The sequence below is a fragment of the Scyliorhinus canicula genome, chromosome 7, assembly GCF_902713615.1.
Source record: "Scyliorhinus canicula chromosome 7, sScyCan1.1, whole genome shotgun sequence".
In the NCBI taxonomy this organism is placed as follows: Eukaryota; Metazoa; Chordata; class Chondrichthyes; order Carcharhiniformes; family Scyliorhinidae; genus Scyliorhinus; species Scyliorhinus canicula.
Window position 1 is genome coordinate 194,045,492 of NC_052152.1, and position 24,581 is coordinate 194,070,072.

The 24,581-nt window shown below is 45.8% G+C and overlaps 1 long non-coding RNA gene across 1 annotated transcript in view; it reads right to left on the reverse strand.

Moving 5' to 3' along the window:
• Positions 1–24,581, reverse strand: part of LOC119969654 — a 386,118-nt gene that overhangs the window by 95,413 nt on the left and 266,124 nt on the right. Inside the window, exon 2 of the long non-coding RNA XR_005461440.1 lies at positions 3,140–3,178. This is a non-coding gene — a long non-coding RNA (uncharacterized LOC119969654). The remainder of the gene's footprint in view (positions 1–3,139; positions 3,179–24,581) is intronic.

Consider the following 24,581-nt stretch of genomic DNA (forward strand, 5'->3'; position numbering starts at 1 on the left):
TAGTTTTGAAATCATTCCCAGTAGAATGAAGAGAGAGGTTTAGAGAGTATTTCTAAAAACAAAGGAGAATTATTACAACGTGAAACACCCTATCAGAAACAAAGAATGATATAGTGTCCCTAAAAGCTTTCCAAGGAAAAGTGCTTCTGTGTGTGGACATTTAAAAAGGTACAGAAAAATGGCAAAGTCAGGAAAAGTGCCACGGACCTAATGGCATTTTCAATGCTGTAAAGGGTTGTGATTCATTAAATTATATTAATATGTCACATGATTGGAAACAGAAGGAAACATCTTTTGCTACAATTTTACAAGAGTCGGAATTTATCTCCGAAAATAAATAGAAAAGAAGATGCTGCAATTCTTCTCCATCTCCAAGGCCACCATTTTGGACCTCCTCTGCCCATCATCTGCAGTTGCACCTTACTCTATAGATCTGGATCACAATGAAACCTAGGTGAACAGCTACAGTGATTGATCACACCAATGTTAGTGGTTAGGGAATGCCAACAGGCGGCACAATGGCACAGTGGTTAGGACTGCTGCCTCACAGCGCCAGAGACCCAAGTTCAATACTGACCTCAGGTGACTGTCTATGTGGAGTTTACACATTCTCCCCATGCCTGCATGGGTTTCCTCCGGGTGCTCCCGTTTCTTCTCACAGTCCAAAGATGTGCAGGTTAGGTGGGGTTACGGGGATAGGGTGGGGTAATAGACCTAGATAGGATGCTCTTTCAGTGGGTCGGTGCAGACTTGATGGGCTGAATGGCCACCTTCTGCTTAGTAGGTATTCTACGGTTCAGTCGACTTTGCAAGCACCATTTTGGAAGGCTGCTCCGATCTTTTCTTGCCTCCCCCCCCTTCAGATACCCCCCAAATCCGACACCTCTGACCTTGGGTTGGCCCCCCTCCTCACCCCTTCTCCACCTAATAAGGCTCCCCCAGGACCGATCCCTGGCAGTCCCAATTTGGCACCATGGGAGTGCCTCTGCCAGACTGGCAGTGATAAGGTGCCCAAGTGCCAGGGGAGGGCTGGGATGCCACCCTGCCCTGAGACCATCTCTAATGGTCTCTAATGGCCTGGGAGATCCAGGAGGTGTTATTATGATTGTTCCATGTTTGTGTGGACCAGTAGTAAACAGTGCCCCAGCGAGGTCTCCCAGGTGCAGCCATTAAGTCCCAAACACCGGGAGAATGGCATATTAAATTAGCCAGCTGATCTGGGTCACACCCAGTGAGGGTGAGATCCAGATCGGGAAGGCTTGCAAGACTCCCATTAAATTTCACGAGACGTTTTGAGCGTTGCGAATCTCGCGAGATTCAACGGCCTCCTCCCAATACCAAGTCCAGCACGATGAGGCCACTGAATCATGCCTGCGGATTGCACTAGCAAAGTGCAAGTGCCATATGATGGGCTGAATGGCCCTTTTTAATAAACATAATAATAATAATTTTTGTAGTGTCTCAAGTAAGCTCACATTAACATGCAATGAAATGACTGTGAAAATCCCCTAGTCGCTAAACTCTGGTGCCTGTTTGGGTACACAGAGGGAGAATTCAAAATGTCCAATTCACCTAACAAGCACGTCTTTTGAGACTCGTGGGAGGAAACCGGAGCAGTCGGAGGAAACCTGCGCAGGCACGAGGAGAACAACAGACTCTGCACAGACCAGGACCCAAGCCGGGAATCAAACCCGGGCCCTTGGCGCTGTGTAGCAACAGTGCTACCATGCCACCCAACGCTTTAAAATTGTATGATTCTTGAACCTCTAGCTGTACTGAGCAAATGCAAATTTGCGTAAAGAAGAACCTTTGGTACAGTGAAATAAATAAAGACCATTTTAACTTCATATTAATTTTCCAGCATCAAACTTCCATGAATTCCTTTATGTCGCTCGGTTTAAAGTTTTGGTACTACTCCTGGTCAATTAGGGGCAATCTCTTTCAAAAATTACCTCGCCTGAATATTAACATCTATTTTGTTTTCATTTTATTAAACACGCTGAAGATATCTTTGCTTTAATAGCTCATACTCTATTTCTCATGGTAGATTAGTAGAAAGAGGCAGCACCATTAAGAGGAATCGATCTTTCGTGTTCCACACACCCTCATGAATAAGCAATAAAGCAGGAAATGCAGACCCTTATTTTACACTGAAATTTAATCCCAGAGTTAGCTGAATGAGACACACCTTATTCTGTACTGGTACAAATCTCAGATTTATGAAGTGTGGATAGGCTATTTATTATAATCCCAGATTTTTCAGGAGTGTAACTGCTTTTGATTCCAAATCAGTACACTGAGGGTAATCAGGAATGTAACATACTCCCTACTTTGTACTGATACTTGTCCCAAGGTTATCGAGAATGTAACATCCTCCTTATTCTGTAATCTACCATTATCTAGAGTGTAGGAATAATATACGTTCATTCCATTGAAAGGCACCTAGAAATTTGACCTTAAAATAGTCTCTGTTGAATACTGTTGAAAGTAAAAGAGTATAGGACAATTGTTTCTAATGCTCACTCTTGATGTAGCTGAGAATACTTTTGAAAGCCAAATGATCCCTTGTACAAAAGCAAGGAAAATCTGCTAAACAGTCATAAATAATTGGCGAGGCCTCAGCCTGGAGAAGGTTAATAGAGGATTAAATGGAGATATTCGAGTTTTGATGGTGTAACTGAAGAGAAGCTTTTTCCACTGACAGGACAGCTAGTAGCCAGTGAAAACAGATTTAAAATAATTGGTCGGCGGATCAGCGGAGAGTAGGTGCTTATGGTCTGGAATTTACTGTCTGTGGGTGTAGGTGGAAGCTGATTCAGTGTAAAAAGGGAGTTGAAAGGATTTTAGGGCTATGGGGAAAGAATGAGATTAGTTGGATAGGAGCTAGCATGGCAATGATGGACTGAATGGCCTCCTTCTGCTCGGGAGGATTCTGTGAAATCACTTGACATTATTCTGCTTCACAATGTGAGTCCCAAAGTCAGCTTTTTCATTTGTCAAAGAGCAATCTTGTGACTAATTTTTATAATTTCCTTTGCACAACACCTACGCTCCTGTAAAGGCCTCATACATTTATATGTAGAAGAATACATCAAAGATCACAGAGCAAAACATGTGTCTGAATCTAAAAGTAATTTACCTGCTTTGTTGAACTTCTCTTTAACTTGTCTTCAATTAGCTGAAGAGAAATGAGAGGGGAGAATTATTAGCGGATTAGGTAGCGAGCAACACTGAAGTGGATGTGATGGGACATATGTAAGTAATATCCTTAAATACACAGCAAAAACAGAGATGACACAATATCAATTAACATGACATATTAACATGAGGGTTGTAATTCCCTCGGAGCTGCCTCTCAGCAGCCTTGGTAATTTTTATCCATATGAGCATGCCTGTAGCAAATCTGAAGGTCAAGAATAAATCTGCACCAAAACCAACTGCAGGCTTGATGGTATCAACCATGATCGTCTTCGGAGGCCCAGAGTGAATGCCGGTTAGCATAAATGCAGTCCAGGCGTTCCCCTCTCGGTGAGGTCACCCAGGGATCGGGGGCCCCTGGGTTCTTGGGCTCTGGGCAGGGTGGTACATCTCTGATGCTATCTGGGCACCCTGGCACTGCCAGAGTGTCAAGGTGGCACTTCCTGGTTCATAGCGCCAAGGTGCCTGGGTGGCATTTTGCCATGCTGGTGATTGGACCCGCGGGTGCCCTGTTCTGATTAAGTGGGGTGTTGGGGGCTCGATGACCCTTTTATATGTGAGTTGGGCATGGAGGGGTGGGCAGGGTGGCTTTGAGTGTCTTGAGGTCGGGGCATCCTCTAAAAATAATTGAAAACGTTTTAAAATGGCACCTCGATCTCTTCCTGCACTGGCGAGCAGTGCTCCTCAGTGCACAAAATTGGACTAAGTATGGCCTCGGAGGGGTGTTTCCCGCTGAGCCCCAGAAATGAACGAGCTAGTGGGGTCTTTCTCAGCGTTGCGAGCACCGGGAAACACCCAGTTAAACCCCGCTCGACACATTTCCCTTAAATCGCCCGCATTGTCTGCCGTTTCAGATGAAAGTAAAAGATCTCATGGCACTACTTTAAAGACCAGGGGAGTCATCCTTAGTGCACTTGTCAATATTAATCCCTTCACTAACATACTAAAACCCATCACTGTACGACATTGCAGACCCAGAAAATTCAGTCACAGGTTATGGTCTACAATTGAAAGGTAAGGTAGAACTCAGCAAGGTGACATCAACAGATTTCAACACTGTTTACAACAGATGACCAGAAGAACCCTCATGGAAATGCAACCTCTATACTTTAGTACTGACTGTCACCACACTGCCAGCATGGCAGTGTAAAGATTGTTACCAGAAACTTGAGTGAAAGGTAAAATATCCCGCATCTAACTGCACGTGAATGCCAAAAAATAATTTCCTTGCAATATCATGCTGAAAGCTAACGGATGTAAACGCTGCTACTAACAGAGGTACAGACAATGAACAGAAACTAACGATTACCAAGTCAGCAATTCAACCTCGAGAAGAGAAGCATAAGCAGATTTCAAATTCTATGAATATAAATGGAAGTCCATTTAAGCAATATAATCTAGTCAGTGCAGACTGAATGGGCTGAATGGCCTTCTTCTACACTGTAGGGATTCTATGGTGAAAGAGGAAGTTATAGAGAATTGGGTAGGACGAGTAGCTCTGTGAAGAAATAAGTTCAACTACAAAATAGGCGTTAAGGGAGTGTCTATGTCTGGCGGGTCAAGGCTTGTGCCCGTCAGTGACTCTTACAGTTAAAACAGGAGGTTGTATTGACAGGAAGATTCACGGACCTGAGCTGTGACCAATGCACCCAGACACGGAAAAATAAAACTGCCTCACTGGGTCAGAGTATAGATTGAGTTTAAGGTAGAAGCTCGCATTGTTGAGAATCATTGGCCAGAATTTTCCAGCACCCCTCGGTGGGTTTTCCTATGATGGAGGAAGCTCACGCATGGTCGGTGGCCGGGTCTCCCAGTTTCGGCAAAGTCAATGGCAATTTGCCACGGCAGGAGCCGACTTCAGCGGAACCGGACGATCCGGCTGGCGGGAAGAATCAGTGCACCCATCTAGTCATTGTTGTTTATGTGTGTGTTTTTTTTCCCCCCTAAGTCTGTATAGTAAAGATTCTTGTTGCTGTTTCAGTTTAATCTTGGAGCCCTGTCATTTATTTCCTTAGTTATTGGTTTTTCCAAACATTACGGGCGTGATTCTCCGAGCCTCAGCGACGGAGTAATGAATGGGGCGTCAGACCCGCAATCAGGTCCGACGCCTTCCCGCGATTTTCCGGGGACTGGAGAATCGCCGGCAGTCGCGCGTGCGCGGACGACGCAGTGCCGGTCGGGGGCCATTCAAAGAGGCCCCCGCGGCAATTCTCCACCGACACCTGGCCGAGTTTCCGCTGGCGTGGTTCACTCATGGTCCCACTCTGGTAGGGGGGGGGGGGGGGCCTCCAGGACGGCCAGGCTTGCAATCGGCGGGTGCGCGCGATCTGGACGGGGGCCTATATTGTCAGGGCTGGCCCGCTGGGTCGGCCTCTCTACACTTTGCCAACCCATAGTGTACTCGGCATTGGAGAAGACTGGCTGCAATGAGAGGGCTGAGCGTTGATGTGGATGCCAGGGGTTGGCAGGGGGTGGGAGATGGCGGGAGAAGAGGGTGTCATCACCTGTGGGCAACCCATGAGGTGGCTGGCTGTGAGATCACCTTGAAGGTGCGAAAAGGTGCAGTGAGAGACTGATGGCAGGTGTACCCAGGCCACGCGCAGAAGGTCATCACCCTGCACTGCTGCCCCGCCCTCTTCTGGAGAGTGCTGGCAATCAGCAAGGCAGCTATTGCCTGCCAGATGGGGGTGGAAACCCTACTGGTAGGTCACCTCCTGGATTGTTGGACCACATCCAGGTGTCCAGTCAGGGCTCCCTCCGTGGAATGCAATGCTGGCATTCATGCTGCCACCCTCATGGGTCTGGAACAAGAGCTGGGCAGTGCTGGGGAAGTGTTTATATGGAGCTCCCCAGTGAGCACCCTGAGCAACCCCGTAGCCGGGTATCCTCACTTGGCTTGGGGGGGGGGGGGGGGGGTTACTGCCCATGTCTGAAGGGTGGGGGGGGGGGGGTACCCTCAAGCTCATGGAGAGATCGCGGCACCCTTTCAAAATGAGGAACCAGTCTCACCGGCGGGTTTACGTCCCGACTGCTGAAAAGATTTGAAATGTGGGTTGGACTGGAGAGAAACTCCCCGAGGCCGAAGAAAATGACTTACGTATGAATGAATACCGGTGTGGATCTTGCCCAAAAAGCCGACAGGAAACATCCCGCCAAACTTGCCCAAAATGGCACTTAGGGCTGGGTTCATCCGCTCTGCCCCGCCCACCCGCCGTCACGGGTGAGACATGGACAATGGAGAAGCCCATTGACCTCGGGCAGGATTGTCCAGTCGCCGGGCTGGCACGGCTGGAAAATCCCGCCCTGAGAAATATTTTGGTTCAATCGCGTCCTAGTAAGCTCGGATCCAGAATCACTACAGTGCAGAAGGAGGACATTTGGCCCATCAATTTTGAACCGATCCTCTGAAAGAACACCCTACCTAGGCCCACGCCCCGCACCTATCCTCGTAATCCAGTAACCCCACCTAATCTTTTGGACACTAAGGGCAATTGACCATGGTTAATCCTAACTTGCACGTCTTTGGTCTGAGGGAGGAAACCGGAGCACCTGGAGGAAACCCACGCAGATACAGGGAGAAAGTGCAATCTCCACACAGACAGTCTCCCAAGGCTGGAATTCAACCCCGTCCTTGGCTCTGTGAGGAAGCAGTGCTAACCACTGTGCCACCGTGCCGCCCATCGTGGAAGGATTGTTGGCTAAAACGCAAAAAAGGTAAGGCTACACTAATTGATTGAAGAAATTCCATTCAAAGAATACCTCATAACCGGATCCAAATAAGGTTTGTCCAGTTTAGGAGATGCCAAGCTCATGAGGGTTCATAGATTTCATAGAATTTACAGTGCAGAAGGAGGCCATTCCGCCCATCGAGTCTGCACCGGCTCTTGGAAAGAGCACCACCCAAGGTCAACACCTCCACCCTATCCTCATAACCCAGTAACCCCACCCAACACTAAGGGCAATTTTGGACACTAAGGACAATTTAGCATGGCCAATCCACCTAACCTGCACATCCTTGGACTGTGGGAGGAAACCGGAGCACCCGGAGGAAACCCACGCGCACACGGGGAGGACGTTCAGACTCCGCACAGACAGTGACCCAAGTCGGAATCGAACCTGGGACCCTGGAGCTGTGAAGCAATTGTGCTATCCACAATGCTACCGTGCTGCCCCCATCATTGCATTTGTCCCTTATCTCACTGTTTTTTTTTGCTAAAGCTCAGTAGTCTGCATTAGCTACTAGAATGGCATTGGTTACACGTTTACTACCCTGAACAAGCAAATGGATGAGTCAAGCTGCGAAGGATGTTAACACAATTTTAAATATATGATATGTGATTGTCCACCATCCAGCAAAACAGCTGCAGCTGGCCAATGCCTTAAACAGGGTTTATTTACTCTATTGTTGCAAGAATGAGCTACAAGAATGGTCAAAGATAATTCATTTGACAGAACACGTATCTATATGCAGGGCCTTGACTACGACCCAATGAATCAAAGCAGAAAAACGTCCAGATTTTAAACAGTCTGATCATGAATGATTGGGAACAGAGCAAGGTAGAGGCTCAAAATCCAATTCTCCCATTTCTTTATTTTCCAATGTGAACTCTGTTCCCAGAATCATATCCTATTTAAAGGAGAGCAAGTGATTGCCCCAGGGACATTGGGAAAATACATGATGCCATCTGCCTATCCATCCCATGTTGGAGTAGAAAGTTAAACCATAAGCACATAAGATGTTAGATCAGAAGTCGGCCCACCGAGTCTGCTCCACCATTCAATGAGATCATGACTGATGTGATGATGTGATAATCCTCAACTCCACTTTCCTGCCTTATCTCCATAACCCTTGATTCCCTTACTGATTAAAACTCTGTCTATCTCAGCCTTGAACATACTTTTTTAAAAATAAATTTAGAGTACCCAATTCATTTTTTTTCCAGTTGAGGGGCGATTTAGCGTGGCCAATCCACCTACCCTGCACATCTTTGGGTTGTGGGGGTGAGACCCACACAGTCACGGGGCGAATGTGCAAACTCCACACGGTAGTGACCTGGGGCTGGAATTGAATCAGGTCCTCGGCGTCGTGAGGCAACAGTGCTAACCACTGTGCCACCGTGCCGCCCAGTGGCCTTGAACGTACTTTTTATTTTTTTAAATAAAATTTAGAGTACCCAATTCATTTTTTCCAATTAAGGGGCAATTTAGCGTCTCCAATCCACCTAGCCTGCACATTTTTGGGTTGTGGGGGCGAAACCAACGCAAACACGGGGAGAATGTGCAAACTCCACACGGCAGTGACCCAGAGCCATGATCGAACCTGGGACCTCAGTGCGTTGAGGCAGCAGTGTCACTCACTGCGCCACTGTGCTGCCTGGCCTTGAACATACTTAACGACCCAGCCTCTGCAGCCCTCTGCGGTAACATTTCCGCAGATTCATTACCTTCTGAGAGAAGGAATTCCTCCTCATCTCTGTCTTAAATGGGCAACCGCTTACTCTGAGGTTATACCCTCTGGTCCTCAACTCTCCCACAAGGGGAAACCACCTCCCAGCAAAAAGACTGTCGCGCCCCCCCCCCCCCCCCCCCCCCCCCCCCGGAAGCCTCTGTGTCTCAATGAGGTTGTCTCTCATTCTTCTAAACTCCAATGAGTACAGGCCCAACCTCCTCAACCTCTCCTCATAGGCTCCTTGAGGAAGGGAATACAAATGTGTCTCCACGGGTCACAGATAGACGCAGAACTACAATATCATACTGAATAATGTAATATCTACAAACAGTAGGGGAATGATGAAGTGATGCTGATGTATCATGTAGTATCTGATCACCCATGGGCAAAGGATAGCATTGATTTCTTTCTGCTTTGTTATGCTTGATGGACTGATTGCTATCAATTACCATTCATAGAATCATGGATGTTATGATGCTGAGAAAGCCCATGTGGAACAACACGTGTGCATGGGTATATTTCTAAGTATGAGCCACCGTAGTTTAATGCCACTCTCCTGCTCATTCCGTGTGCCCTCTCATGTTCTTTTTCAAGCAACATTTTTTTTTCTGCGCAATTTTTAGACTTCACAGTTAGTGCCAGAGAAGTCCTCATCTGACCACTCTCTGTACAAGACTTTTGGGAAGAGAGTCACATTACATGCACCTATTTCTTTGGAAGAAAGAAAAAACAACTGTGACGGTGGGGGGAGGGGTGGGGGGGGGGGGGTGGTGCAAAGAATAGTTATCAAACAGTTGGAGTTTGAGCGGAGCATGGCGCGTCAGTATTAGGTGGGCTAACCATGAAGTGATCCTCAAAGCAGCCTCTGGAGACTGTCTCCTAAAAGGTGATAACATTTTCTTTCAATTCGTTCATTTTTGCGCTCCTTCTGGCTACCCCAAAAAAGTACTACACCACACTGCTGGCCCTAGCTGAGCAAGCGCTCCACCCCACTTTGCCCATAGCAGTGCATCCCCTCTCCCACCCACAAAACACTCCCATAGGCCAGCCCAGCTGACACCCCTAAGCCTCTGATCGGCAATTAAGTGATATCCATAGTTCGCTGGTTTGGTTCAAGTGAGGCCCCAATGTCATACTTGGCTCGAGCCTCTGACCAACATCTTCAGGCATGGATTTGAATTGTACTGCTTACTTAATGCCGCATGTTGCATTTCTCCCAAAATTTGTTTCCAGCCTTCATCTTATTTCCTTTTTCTGATTATCTTAAATCTGTGTCACCTTGCTAAAAACCAGTGGAAACAATCTAACACTGTCCTATCGTAAACCATTGTAATCTTAAAGAGCTTTATCGGGGCACCCTTGAACCTTCTCAGTGCCAGTGGGAGAAAGAAAACTCAAACTTTGTTTAGTTTTAATTTGTGGAAGTCAAGTTGAACTTTGAAATAGACCAGCCAATTTAATTAAACGCCCTGAAAAAAAAATGATGCAGCATATTGAATTTCGATGTTAAAGTAGTGAACAGCTTAAATATATTTCATTAGAAAATCATCAAATACAGACTGAGGAATTATAAGTACCTTTAAATATATTTTGAGTGGATACAGGGCCAGGGGCAAACAAAGTTGCCTTCGTTTGAGTAATGTAGTGTTTGACTTCTACTTGTATCAATTAATGTAATGACCCAGGAAGGATTATAAGTGGCAGTATCAAGCTTTAATGTTTCAGTAGGGTGAGGACAGAGCCGTGACCCAGGACAGACCTTTGGGATAGTAGGCACATGAAGTATTTTAGCACCAGATGTGAATGAGGCCGAATATGATACAAAAGCAAAATATGAGAGATGCTGGCAATCTGAAATCTGAAACATAAACTGGAATTACTCAGCAGATTGACAGCATCTATGGAGACAGAAACCTGTAACGTTTCATTTTGAGATTTCAGGTTTAGATTCATCCAAACATAACACCGATCTTTCCACTAAACCTCATCTCTCCAATAAACCTCTCCTTCGGATCATTCATTACAAAACCCATATTCCTCCTTCACCGCAAAACAAATATCTTTGAGGGCCTTATTTCACAAAACGAATGCTCCTTCTTTAGAATACCTGCCTTCCTGTGACCATTCTGCACTGTCATACACAACCTTTCAACAGCCATGGAAACACCATGTGCATAGATCAAAGTTGAAAATGTATAGATCACAAGAAAAGTTCAATATAAAATCAATAATATTAATAAAACTTGATACTTCTTACGAAATTACATGACCATAATGTAATCTTTCAGATTAGATGATGAACACAAAGCAGTCAATCTTTGCCGTGATTGCTGTAAAGCCCAAAATTGGATCACTGCCTTGTCAATTACCTATAACCATCTACTATCTTATTGATAACTTCCCAGCAACATCCACACAATAATTCACCAAGAGATATGTGATATTCTCTATAGAGCAAGCTGCATCATATGAACTGTGTAAGTTACTGATTCTCGTACATTGTGTAACTTCCTTGAGATATGTCACAGTTCCTGTATCCGCTGTATAAATCAGTTACACAAATCCAATATCTTCTGAAATATTAACTGAGGTATCCCATTTCCATATTTTCGGTACTTCACTGACAGAGAAGCAGATTTGGCTAATATATTAAAACTCACTGATTTCATTCTCAAACTTGCTGCTGAGCGCAATTAACCAAATTCCCTCTGCTCTTAATGTATCTCAGGACCCCTATTCTCTTTATAATTCACTGAGATTTTTTCTTCCAGTAAAGAGGCAATTTAGCATGGCAAATTCACCTGCCCTGCACATCTTTGGGTTGTGAGAGGGAGACCCTCACAAACATGGGGAGAATGTGCAAACTCCACACGTACAGTGACCCAGGGCTGGGATCGAACTTGGTCCTTGGCTCCGTGAAACAGAAGTGCTAAGCACTGCACCACTGTGTCGCCCTATAATTCACTGAGATATTCCACATTCAATATTCCCAGTATAGTTCACAGAGGGATATCCAAATTTGAGTACCCTCTGTAACTCACGATATCATATCCTGACTCCATTATTTTGTGCAGAACTCCTGATATCTGCATAAATCTTTACAACTCATTTAGAGATATCTCCATTCCTGTATCTTCTGATAACTGACTGAGATATTGCTGTTCAGTATAACTCACCGAGGTGTATTTTGTGATTTGGATAAAAATATTTGTAAAATGAGAAAATAGGGGGGGCAGGGTGGGGCAGTGGTTAGCACGGCTGCCTCACGGCACCACGGTCCCGGGTTCAAACCCGGCCCGGGGTCACTGTCCGTGCAGAGTTTGCACATTCTCCCCATGCCTGCGTGAGTCTCAACCCCCCCCCCCCCCCCCCACCCCCCACAACCCAAAGATGTGCACGGTAGGTGGATTGGCCACGCTAAATTGCAGAAGGTCGGTGCAGCTTTTGCGCCGCTTTTTTCTGGCGTAAGACATCATTGTTCCCACACCGGCATCAGCACTTCATCTGCAAATCGGAGAATTCAGCCCCAGTTCTTCGAAGGTGCATTCCTGACTTGCACCATTCAGTACCCATGCAATGGTTTTGCAAGACTTCAGGGGCAGGAGGGAGGATTGTGGGTGCAGTGAAGGGCGGAGATCAATAACTAGCGTACATGAATCCACGGCTTTCTCAAGGTGGCTTCCCGCTCTATTTCATAAAAACAGAAGAAAAGTACTTCCGCAGCTCAGACCTTGCAGGTCAGTTCCCCACAGTGCGATCAAATGGTTCAGTGGGACAACTGAGAATTGATAGGATTCAGAGAATTCTGAAGTTTTCTGATTGACAAACATCCCCATTCTCGTCCCGGGTACATACCATAAGGATTTTCGAGAATTAATCTCACGTTGTTTTTGGCTTTGCACCAGCTGCAGTATAGCTGCACCCACTCTGAAACCAACTTTTAAAAAGTTCCCAGTGATGTGAGGAACTGGCTGCCATGCAATTTCTGAAACTTCAGATTTAATGTTGGCAAAGAAACAAATGCGTTGATGGGTCTTACTTTAACATCAATGCTGGTAAACTGAGTACTACGTATGAAGTGTCCATGTACAAAAGCACATTAAAGATCAGTCAGCGATGCAGAGTTGGCAGTACAAACTCTAGCCCCAATGTATTCCAAGCAGACATTATTCTGAAATTCACATTTAGATTATTTTGGTTTATCCATAATGTTATTGCTCGTATTCTAAACAACACAAAACCCGCTCTTGGCTTTATGTTAGCTCAACCCCACTCTTGGCTTTATGTTAGCTCTTGGTCCTCCAACTCCTTAGCTTTAAAATAAGCACCCTTGTTTTAACCCTTTCCTATCTCCATATCTGCCTTTAGAAGGTATTGTGGTGCAGTGAGTCCCTGAGCCAGAAACTGCAGGTTTGAGTTGGTAGCCAAGGAAGGTGCGTTCATAACACATCCAAACAGGTTGAGTGTCAACCTGGAAAACCTTCCAAACACCCCAATGGCTGGCAGGAAGAGGGTGACAGGCTCCTGGTCAGCTATGCTTTATGTGGAGTGGCACCCCTCAATATATAAGCCTCTGGTGATGGACTCAGGACTTGTTCAGGGAACTACTAGCTATGGAAACAGACGAAAGTTTGTCATAGTGCACCAGTAGGTGCGGGAAGAGAATTGGAATATCTACCTTTCGCCCAATTTCACCTCTCTGCCACCTTTGTCTACCAACTGTTTCTCTGATTCCAACGTCTTGTGTTATTCACGTGCCACCCTGGCAGACTCTTTTTCAGCTACCTCTGGAATTCCACCCCGAGATCCCTCTGCACCTGACCTAACTTACACTCCTCCTTTAAAACCCCCCTTAATCCCTGCGTCTGGCCATTATTTGGTCACTCATCCTAGGCTTGACCGCATCCAATTTTCTTCATGCCTCTGTGAGGTGACTCAGAATTTGTTTTCTCTATGTTAATGGTGTCATTTCAATGCACGTTATTGTTGTTACTGCAGTTTGTGTGGAGATGGATGCCAGAGACACAGGTCCCAGAAAACCTTCTGCAGGAGATGTTTAGGAGACAATTAGAAAAAAAATTGCAAAGGCTCCACATATAGGGCGGGTTTCTGCGACCCCCCGCCGGGTCGGAGAATCGCAGTGGGGCGGCGTAAATCCCGTCCCTCTGCTCCGACACCGGCTGTCGAATTCTCCGGCGCCGGTTTTTGGGTGGGGGCGGGGAACGCGCCACGCCTGTCAGGGGTAGTTGGCAGTGGCCCCACCCCCAGCGATTCTCCAGTCCCCGATGGGCCGAGCGGCTGCCCATTTTCGGCCAGTCCCGCCGGCATGGTAGACCAGGTCCGTACCGGCGGGATCTGGCTTCGAGGGAGGCCTGTGGAGCCCTCAGGTGGGTGCGAGGGAGTGCAGGGGGATCCGGCCCTGGGGCGGTGCCCCCACGGTGGCCTGGCCCGCGATCGGGGTCCACCAATCTGCGGGTGGGCCTGTGCCGTGGGGGCACTCTTTTCCTCCGTGCCAGCCTGTGTGAGGCTCCACCATGGCCGGCTCGGAGAAGAAATACTCTGCGCATACGCAGGAAACACGCTAGCGGTTCTGCGCCTGCGCCAGAATACGCTGGCGCACCTACACATGCGCCAACTCGCGCCGGCCGGCGGAGGCCGTTCGCCACCGGTTGGCATGGCACCAACGCGACACCAACCACTCCAGCGCCAGCGTAGCCCACAGAGGTGCGGAGGATTCCGCACCTTCCGGGCTGCCCAATGCCAGAGTGGTTCACGCCACTCCTTGGCACGGTTCAGCCCACCCGCCGGTTCCCGGAGAATCCTGCCCCATGATCTATTGGTTGCTTCAACATAACAAAGGCACAGGAACTCACAGATATCAAAATTAGTGTAGGAGCTGATTATCATCACATCAGGTGAGAGTTCTTGACCATAAGCCATTGTGTGAGGATTGCAGTTACATTAATAAAAGCCAAATCATTTGAGTCTTGTGCTGAGAATATGCATCAGAGAGCTGTTAAGTAACTATAAATCTCTTGGTCATTAATAATGTATAATGAAAAAAACCTGTATTCTCACCAAACCCGCAATATATCATAAAAGGACAAAAAAGAAGCATTTCAGTAAACACAGCTGGACCATTTTTTAAGTCTCCTGTCACAACGAGCAACATTGTTCTGCTCTCAAGCAGCAAAGGCATTCTCTCTCACTCAACAGCAAATAGGTGATTAATGACTTTCTCTGGCACTTATGAATTTCAGTTGAAAGTGCTCGCTGTGGCCCCTGGCTTTAGCACGTTTTAGATTCCACATTCACATTTACCGCGTGCATGCAGGAAGAGTTCCTCATAAGAAGTCTTGATCTGTCAGTGCCAAATTACATTTCTTCTGCACGTTGCCAATCCGGTACCGTTTGCATTAAGACTTTAGTTATAATTCTGACGTTTGTAAGATTGTTATAGTTTGGGACTTTGTCTTTAATTTAGGGTAAAATGAAGGGTGACCTGTTCTGGGGTCTGCCTGACAGCAAGTCTGGGTGGTTTGATTGTCAAAGATTAAAGTGGGCCTGGATTGTTTTACTGGGAGGAAATCTTTATGGACCTGGGAACACATTCTTGCTGGTTATGCGACACGTGATGTGTAGGGACATCAGCAGAGCTTTGAGCGGATCACCATCTTTGATTGTATGAGCGACACTTCTTAGTAAACCTCTCGTAATGTTTTACAAGAACCCAGAGTGTGGGCGCCGCCATATCTATTCTCTTTGCGGCAACAAAGAAATGTAACAGGAGAGAAAACGGGCAGCAAGGATTGTGGCAGAAAAATCGCTGGGGAGAAGATTATCATCGACTAAATGTGGGACGCCATCAAGAGCAACGGTAGAATCTCGGCAACAGACTCACACGCTCTCAGACGTCGGGCGAAGCTGCCGATGTGAAAGTTTAACAAAAGTTTTCGGCAGCAACTGTGCCTAAGAAGACCAAAAGTCACATTGAAGTGAGTGGGGTCTGGGCTGGAAGAACAGCACACATAGGAAGCTATATGGGCTGTGGGGAACGGGAATTTCGAAGTCTGCCGACGCTGCTTGAGCCACTACCCAGAAGAGAAGTCAAAATACTCAGGTATAAAAGGGAAAGATTTTCTAGTTGCTTGTTCAAGGGATTGTTTGTGCAACACAGTCGGAAGGAGGAGGTGTAGGTCCTCAGAGCTGGGATCCAAATATGGCAGGAAAAACGGGCGCCATGGATGCGTTTGATGAGAATTAAGAAATATGGAATTCAAATGAAGAAAGATTACATTTTTTGTTAATAGCTAATCAGGCACCGAAGGACCTAAAGCTTGCAACATTTCTCAGCTCAGCTGACCATAAAACGTTTATGCTGCTGTAGAATTTTGTTTATCCAGCAAAACCAAGAGAAAAGTCCTTCAGTGAATTAATGAAAATCTTCTCTTGTAAACCGGTATTGATTGCAGAAAGGTTCAGATTGTACTGGCGTAGTCAGGAAGAAGGTGAAAGCATTTTATAGTTTATAACGTCTTTAAGAAGATTAGCTAGATATTGTGGCCGGGATTCTCCGAGCCTGCGCCAGGTCGGAGAATCGCCGGTGACGGCGAAAATTCCCGCCACGCCGCTCCGACGCTGGGAAGCGATTCTCCGCCGACCGGAGAAACGCCGACAGCCGTGCGCACGTGGTCGCCGTGGCTCCGTTGCGATTCTCCGCGGTCAACCGGCCGGGTTTCCGCCAAGTTCCGCTGGTGTGGTTCCAACCTGGTACCGCCCGGCGGGAGGTCGGACCCGCGGCCCCAGTGGCCGTCCTGGTGGTGGGGGGGGGGGGGGGGGGGGGGGGGGGGAGGGGGGGGGGCGGCGGAGTGATCAGACTCCGTGGGGAGCCTGCAAAACGGCCAGGCCCGCGATCAGAGGCAACCAATCGGCGGGCGCGCGCGATCTGGATGGGAGCTACCTCCTGCTGCGCGGGCCCGCTTTGCCACTATGTCATGTTGTGCGATGCCAGCGCGGAAACGGCCACCACGCGCATGCGCAGACCTGCACCGGCAGTGCAGGGCCGCATATTGGCACCGGAGCAATGCACAGCACTCCGGCGCCGTGCTGGCCCCCTGTGGACAACGGAATCGCTGGGCCAAGAGTCCTGTTAACGCCAGGCACCAACACTCCAGCACTCCGGTGTTTACGCTGGCGTCAACACTTGGCTGGGACTTTGGAGAATCCCAATTTCAGCAGCAACTGTGCGTAAGAAGACCAAAAGTCGGAGAAGACTCGCTCGCATTGAAGTGGGGTCTGGGCTGGAAGAACAGCACACGTAGGAAGCTACATGGGCTGCGGGGAACGGGGATTTCGAAGTCTGCCGACGCTGCTTGAGCCACTACCCAGGAGAGAAGTCAAAATACTCAGGTTTAAAAGGGAACGTGTGTAAAGGCTTCAATTGTGTTGCTAAATTCAGCATAAATTTACCATAATAATTGATCAATGCTAAAAATGATGTTTATTGGGTCACATTTTGGTATAAAACTTTCATATCGGCAGCTTCGCCCGACGTCTGTGAGTGTGTGAGTCTGTTGCTGAGATTCTACCGTTGCTGGTGGAATACTCTTCAAGGCAGGTTGGTTTGTGGATTAGGCAACAAAGCAAATCAGAGGAAACTGTTTACTGTAAGTAATTTAAGTCTGAAAACTGCCAAGGAAGTCACCACATATATGGAGCTGGCAACAAGAGAAACTTTGCAGATAGATGCTGGAGTGAAGATCCACGAAATGAATACCTCAAGGATCAAGGCTGCAAAGGTGCAACCATGTCCCGGTGTACCACAGGTTGAACACTTAGCGGGGGAATGCTGGGGTAAGTCAAATACATACAAGAACAGTTGTAAGAAGGGTCACATTGCCAAAGCATGTTGGGCTTAGAAAAATTCTTCTGCACTAGGTACAAGAAGAACAACACAAGTAATCAATCTAATGGAGTCTACAAATTAGTGGATGAAGCTCAAGGACACGAAGAAAGACAGCAAGAGCTAAATCTTGTTTTTTTGACAATGCAGAGAGATCAATAATATTTTTGGACATATCCAAAACTTGAAAGTCACAAAATTTAAATGTCTGTGCATACGGGCACAGCAGTATCGCTAATACCTGAGACCATTTATCATCAAATACTGAAGCATCTGTATTTAAAACCATCCAGTGTGATCCTGAGGATGTACACTGAAGAGGTTGTACAATTAAAAGGATACATTATAGTGAAAGTAAAGCAAATGAACAAACGGCAAAGTTGGCTTTTCACGTTACTCGTGGAAACTTTCGTGCTTTATTTGGCAGAGCATGGTTGGCTAAGATTACGCTGAACTGAGAAACATTCAGTTAACTAGTGGAGTCAAAGAGCAACTTGCAACAATTTTTGAAGTACAAGAAGGTGTTCAAAGGTTCACCAGGCACTATGACTGGAGTTGAAGTACACCTAAAAATCAAGACAGACAGCACACCCAAAGGTCTCAAAGCTAGAACCGCACCATATGCCATCAAGCCTAAAGTTGAAGAACAACTAGGCAGACTAGTAAGGACAGGAGTCACAGAACCTATTGCTACAAGTATTTGGGTGACACCAATTGTTCCTGTATTAAAACGGGATGGCTCAGTGAGAATTTGTGGCAATTTAAAAACTACTATTAACCCAGTCTTGTGCTCAGATGACTGCTGCTGATTGAAGATTTGTTTGCTGTACTATCTGGAGGGCAGGAACCTGAGAGTTAAGAAGGAAAAGTGTGACTTTTTGAAGTCGTCCATAAATGACCTTAGTCATTTTATTGACAAAGATGGATCACACAAAGAACCAAAGAAAATTTCAGCAATCTTAGAAGCACCACATCCTCAAAATGTGACCCAATAAACATCATTTTTAGCATTGATCAATTATTATGGTAAATTTATGCCGAATTTAGCAACACAATTGAAGCCTTTACACACGTTGCTATGTGTCAAGCAGTCATGGCACTGGCCAGAAGACTGTGAGAGGCAGACAATAAAGTGAAAGAAGCTGCACTGAAGTCAGAACTGTTGGTTCATTATAATCCAGAACTCAAGTTGTACTTAGCTTGCGATGCCTCGCACTACGCGGTTGGTGCAGTCGTCTTGCACATTATGCCTTCAGGAGAGGAACAACTGATAGCATTTGCTTCATGCCCTCTTACATGCACAGAAATGAATTACGCTCAGCTAGGAAAAGAAGCTTCACTGATGGTGTAAGAAAGTTCTATCCTTATCTTTTTGGCTGCCTTTTTGCCTTTTTATCGATCCTTGACTACACTCTTTGGGCCATATAAAGTTACACCTTTCTTGGCAGTTATTAGGTTGTAAAGGTAGTCATTGATATTGTCGGTGCACACTTACAATACCTAGTATTGCCAAGTCAGAGCAGCATGTAAACGCTCATTCTTTTTCATGATTACCAGTAAAAGACAAAAATGATGCTGAAGAACACCTTGTCAATATTTCATATTTCTTGTTCATGGATAGTCCCATGGCTTCTTCCTAACTTCAAAGATGTGCAAGAACTGATTCGATTTTGGGGAAGCAAATGGACTTTGTCCAAAAAGAACACTGTCAGGCGTTCATAAGAAAAATCGTGACTTCAAACCCTACCTCACACTAAGACTTGAGTTAACAGTATAGAATGGAGTACTATTGTGGGAAATCTGTGTGATTATTCCCCCATGCCTACATAGTAGAGTCGTTGACCAACTGCATGGGAGATATCCTGTTATGGTAAGGATGAAGGAATTGGCACAGTTATTTTTGGTGGCCAGGATTAGATGCTCAAATTGAAGAGAAAGTTGGATGATGCTAATCTTGAGCAAAACTAAGGAACATACTGCCATTATAAACAACCGTTTATAACAGTTATAACGACTCCGCCATGGCAGAGAATACACATTAATTATGCTGGTGTTGCGACACCCTGGGCGAGTATGTGGTCAATACCAGCCCCACAGGCCCTGGAGTCCCAACACAAGTCCCAACACAAATTAGGCAGCACGGTAGCATGGCGGTTAGCATAAATGCTTCACAGCTCCAGGGTCCCAGGTTCGATTCCCGGCTGGGTCACTGTCTGTGCGGAGTCTGCACGTCCTCCCCGTTTGTGCGTGGGTTTCCTCCGGGTGCTCCGGTTTCCTCCCACAGTCCAAAGATGTGCGGGTTAGGTGGATTGGCCATGTTAAATTGCCCGTAGTGTCCTGTAAGGTTAGGGGGGGGTTGTTGGGTTACGGGTATGGGGTGGATATGTGGGTTTGAGTAGGGTGATCATTGCTTGGCACAACATCGAGGGCCGAAGGGCCTGTTCTGTGCTGTACTGTTCTATGTTCTATGTTCTAAGTGAATTAACCAATAGTTTATATAAGGTTTCTGAGCTCTTTGGCCCTTGACTGCTCCAATGACTTGCAGTCACCAGATTTGTAAATTAAACACAACAACTGTTTCTTTATAACAGAATTAAAGTTGAAACATGCAATAATTATAACAGCATAATGGCCAGCTAATCTACAGCTCCCCCTTTTACCATCCCACACTCTACCTAAACACACACAAGACCGACATACACAGAGGGAGGGAAAGGTGTAAAATAGCAGGGATTAAGATGAAAAAAGAGAGATGGGTGTCTTTGTTTGAGGTCACTGCTGCAGGCTGTCCTCCCAGGAAGCAGAGTCATTTGAACCACCGGTTGGATTGATAATGAGGATCTCCTGGCAGTAATTCAGTCAGAACTCCCAGACTGTAGGGTTTCATCTGGGGGAGTCACTTCAACTTTTATTCCCCTGTGCTTTCACTCAAAAGAACAGCCTCAGGCCAGTTCGATTCTTAAGAATCTCAATCTCACCTTCTCCCCAGCTTCAGCCTGTGGTTTAAACTTAACTGGTTTCCAGGCTCACCAGAATGTCCCCTAGCTTTACTGAGGAAAAACAGAGTATCAGAGAAGCAGCTTGCATGAGAGTTTAGAGACGTCTGATTACATTTCAGGGTGAGAAACCCGAAGTGTTCCATCCAGCTCTGTCTCCAGGAATTAAACACCCAAAGGCTGGATAGAGGAAAAGCTGGCAGGATCCATTTACCTGGAGAGAGCTCCAACCAAGGTGTTGAGTTTCTTTTGGATTTCTAAAACTGAAACCAAGATCGAACCTTCCTATCTCCGCAGAACATTACTGAATGGTCAGCACCAATCAGCAGTAAAGAGCCCGGCAATTTAAAACAGTTCTTTGACCGCCTTCCAAGTCCATCAAAATGTGTCATCACTGATGTCAGACTAAACATAACATCCAGGTGGCGTTTCCTGCTTGTAAATTAAAGGGAAGCTTCTTGTCCTTAAAGCCATCAATCAGCCATGTACCAAAATTGCAATAATGGAAGATTAATGAAAATTAAAAGGAAAAATACAAGTGACAAACAGGAGGATCCTTACACTGGCCCACTGGAGAGTCATATGTTCTTACTGATTGTAGATGTGCACTCAAAATGGCCAGAAATCGTAATAATGTAGACAACAATGACTGAGCAGACCACTGAGAAAGTAGACCAAGTATTCCCAAGATTTGGAACACCAAAGCAGATTGTCAGTGATAATGGGATGTAGTTTACTTCAAAGCAGTTTGAGGATTACTTGAAAGGGAATGGTATACATCATAGCAAGTCAGTTCCATATTCACCAGCAATGAGTGGATTGGCTGAACATTTTGTGCACTCATTAAAGCATTCTATCAAAGCATTGAACCACCAGGGAACATTATCAAGAAAAGTAAACAAATTTCTAATATCTTATCGGAACATGCTACCAGTCAAGGTTTACTGGCAATGGTGTTGTTCAAGAGGAAACTACGAACCCAGTTGGATTTGTTAACTCCACCTGAAACTTCAGAGTTTGTCAACGGCAGCATCAAGTGCAAATTGCTGGGAGGGAGAACATCTCTAAAATACGAGTGTTCAACCAGAGAGAGCGCCAGCGATGAGCCACACCACCAATGAGAAATATGTATCAGCTATGATCCTAGCAAAGACAGGTTCAATATCATACACCCTACAGACAGACCATAATGAAAGAGTTTGGCAACACCATGCTGATCAGTTACGTGCTGCACAAAATGATTCTGCAGAAACATCTCAGGTGGTTCCACCTCTCGAAGATCTGGAGAGCTATATTTCGGAATGGAGACAGTGACGAGTTCAGATTCTGATCCTGAGGACTTTTTAATGCCCATTGTGACAGATACTGAATAATTCCTGAAGGTGATTCATCTACAGAAAGGAATGAGGACATTTCTGAGGTCTCAAGTAGCCGAGTTCAAGAAAACCAAAGTGTACCAAAAATATATAGACGTCCACCACAGGTAATATCTTATTGAATTTTATACATGTATAGAAATAACATATTCGGGGATCTGTTGTATAAACGATAATTGTTTTCGATGCACTAATGAAGTAAAGAGGGAGGAATTTTATGTATCTGGGAATACAGTCTTGCTGGTTCTGCATCACGTGACATCAACAGAGAGTTTGCGCTGGCTTTGAGCAGATCACCAGCTTGATTTCATGAACAATACCCTTACTAAACCTCTCATTGTGTTTTACAAGAATCCAGAGTGCAGGCACCTCCTTACCTTTTCTCTTTGGATTGGATTGGATTGGATTTGTTCATTGTCACGTGTACCGAGGTACAGTGAAAAATATTTTTTCTGCGAGCAGCTCAACAGATCATTAAGTACATGGGAAAAAAAGGGAATAAAAGAAAATACATAATAGGGCAACACAAGGTATGCAATGCGACTACTTAAGCACCGGCATCGAGTGAAGCATACAGGGGTGTAGTGTTAATCAGGTCAGCCCATAAGAGGGTCATTTAGGAGTCTGGTAACAGCGGGGAAGAAGCTGTTTTTGAGTCTGTTTGTGCGTGTTCTCAGACTTCTATATCTCCTGCCCGATGGAAGAAGTTGGAAGAGTGAGTAAGCCGGGTGGGAGGGGTCTTTGATTATGCTGCCCGCTTTCCCCAGGCAGCGGGAGGTGTAGCTGGAGTCAATGGATGGGAGGCAGGTTTGTGTGATGGACTGGGCGGTATTCACGACTCTCGGAAGTTTCTTGCGGTCCTGGGCCGAGCAGTTGCCATACCAGGCTGTGATGCAGCCAAATAGAATGCTTTCTATGGTCCATCTGTAAAAGTTGGTAAGGGTTAATGAGGATATGCCGAATTTCCTTAGTTTCCTGAGGAGGTATAGGTGCTGTTGTGCTTTCTTGATGGTAGCTTCGACGTGGATGGACCAGGACAGATTTTTGGAGATGTGCACCCCTAGGAATTTGAAACTGCTAACCATCTCCACCTCGGCCCCGTTGATGCTGACGAGTGTGTACGGTACTTTGCTTCCTGAAGTCAGTGACCAGCTCTTTAGTTTTGCTGGCATTGAGGGAGAGATTGTTGTTGCTGCACCACTCCACTAGGTTCTCTATCTCCCTCCTGTATTCTGACTCGTCGTTATTCGAGAAGCGGCCCACTTTGGTCGTATCATCAGCAAACATATAGATGGAGTTGGAACCAAATTTTCCCACGTAGTCATGTGTGTACCGGGAGTAGAGTGACAACAAAGAAATATCCCAAAGGTGCAAGGTGTTTTTTGTCCTGGAGAAATGGCAAAGTCCTGTGTGCTAACAGTGGGTAGCCTGTGAGCCTCCAAAGACCCAGAGAAGTATTAACAATGTTGGGATGCAAACAGTTGTGCTTTAATCTTTCCATTTACTTCCAAGATGAAAGAATGTTGGCATCCCAAGGATAGCTAATCAGCACCTTGTACCTGGATACAAGGTCCATGTGGTTCATGCTGTGGCGATAGGCTTTGAGGTGAGAAAGGTACAGAGGAAGCAATTGTAATATTGGGTTATGGACACTAAAATAGCACTGAATATCTCAAATAAGTGGGTTCTGCTGCCAGGGTCTGGGAGAGAGCAAGCAGCTGGAGGCCAAAACTGTCTTCGATTCACCATGCTGGAACGTAGGTGGAAGTTCGTGCTTGAATTTAAAAAAAAACAAATTCATAAGGAGTAAAAATAAAACTTATGCTAGAGGGAGGATCTCCAGTAATATTCTCAGCAAGACGGACAATTCTGGGGATTAAAATTAATAGGCTGCGAAAGGAAAAGAACAGAAGTAAACTCTCAGGAGCTAAGAATCATGAGGGGCTGATTTCGGGGAATTGAATGCCTACTCGAAAGACAGTTTAATGTGCTTCTGTGAAGTGTGCTTTCTTGGTTGTGCTGAAAATAAAAAGGGAAGTGTCTATTCTGTGGTTTAAAGTATAAATTGCGTACAAAGCTGGTGTTTAGTCAATATAGCTTTTTGTCTTTTGTTGCAGTAAACATCTTCAAGTCTGGTATCTTGTCAAATCGTTCTTTCAGTTATTCACTGGAAGTTCAAATCTCATTTTAAAAGCTATCAGCCTCGACGGTGATCGTGACACCGCAGTAAATGAGAAAATCCAAAATTTACTGGTAAACAATAACAGCATGCTATTGAAATATGCTCTGAATAACGTCTGTCACTTACTTTGTTAAACAGTTCTCAAGCTAAGTGGAATGAACATAAGCAAGAGCAATATCCCAAATAATTAGTTTCTATTTGAAATAGCTCCACAATATTAAATGAAATGCATAATTGTCTTTGGTGTCTGTACTTATACATGTTTGTACATGTACGTCTATATGACATTTCCCCATATGCCTGCCCACATATTTGCTGGATGAAGAAAGAATGAGTTTAATCTCGTTCACCTTCTACCATTAGGATACAACAATAATAGAGATTGATTGCCACGATTAGTCACCAACCCTATCAATTAATCTGCCAGAAATCCAGACATGTGGTGAGGAAAATCCCCAGTGGTGGAATGCTTCAAGGG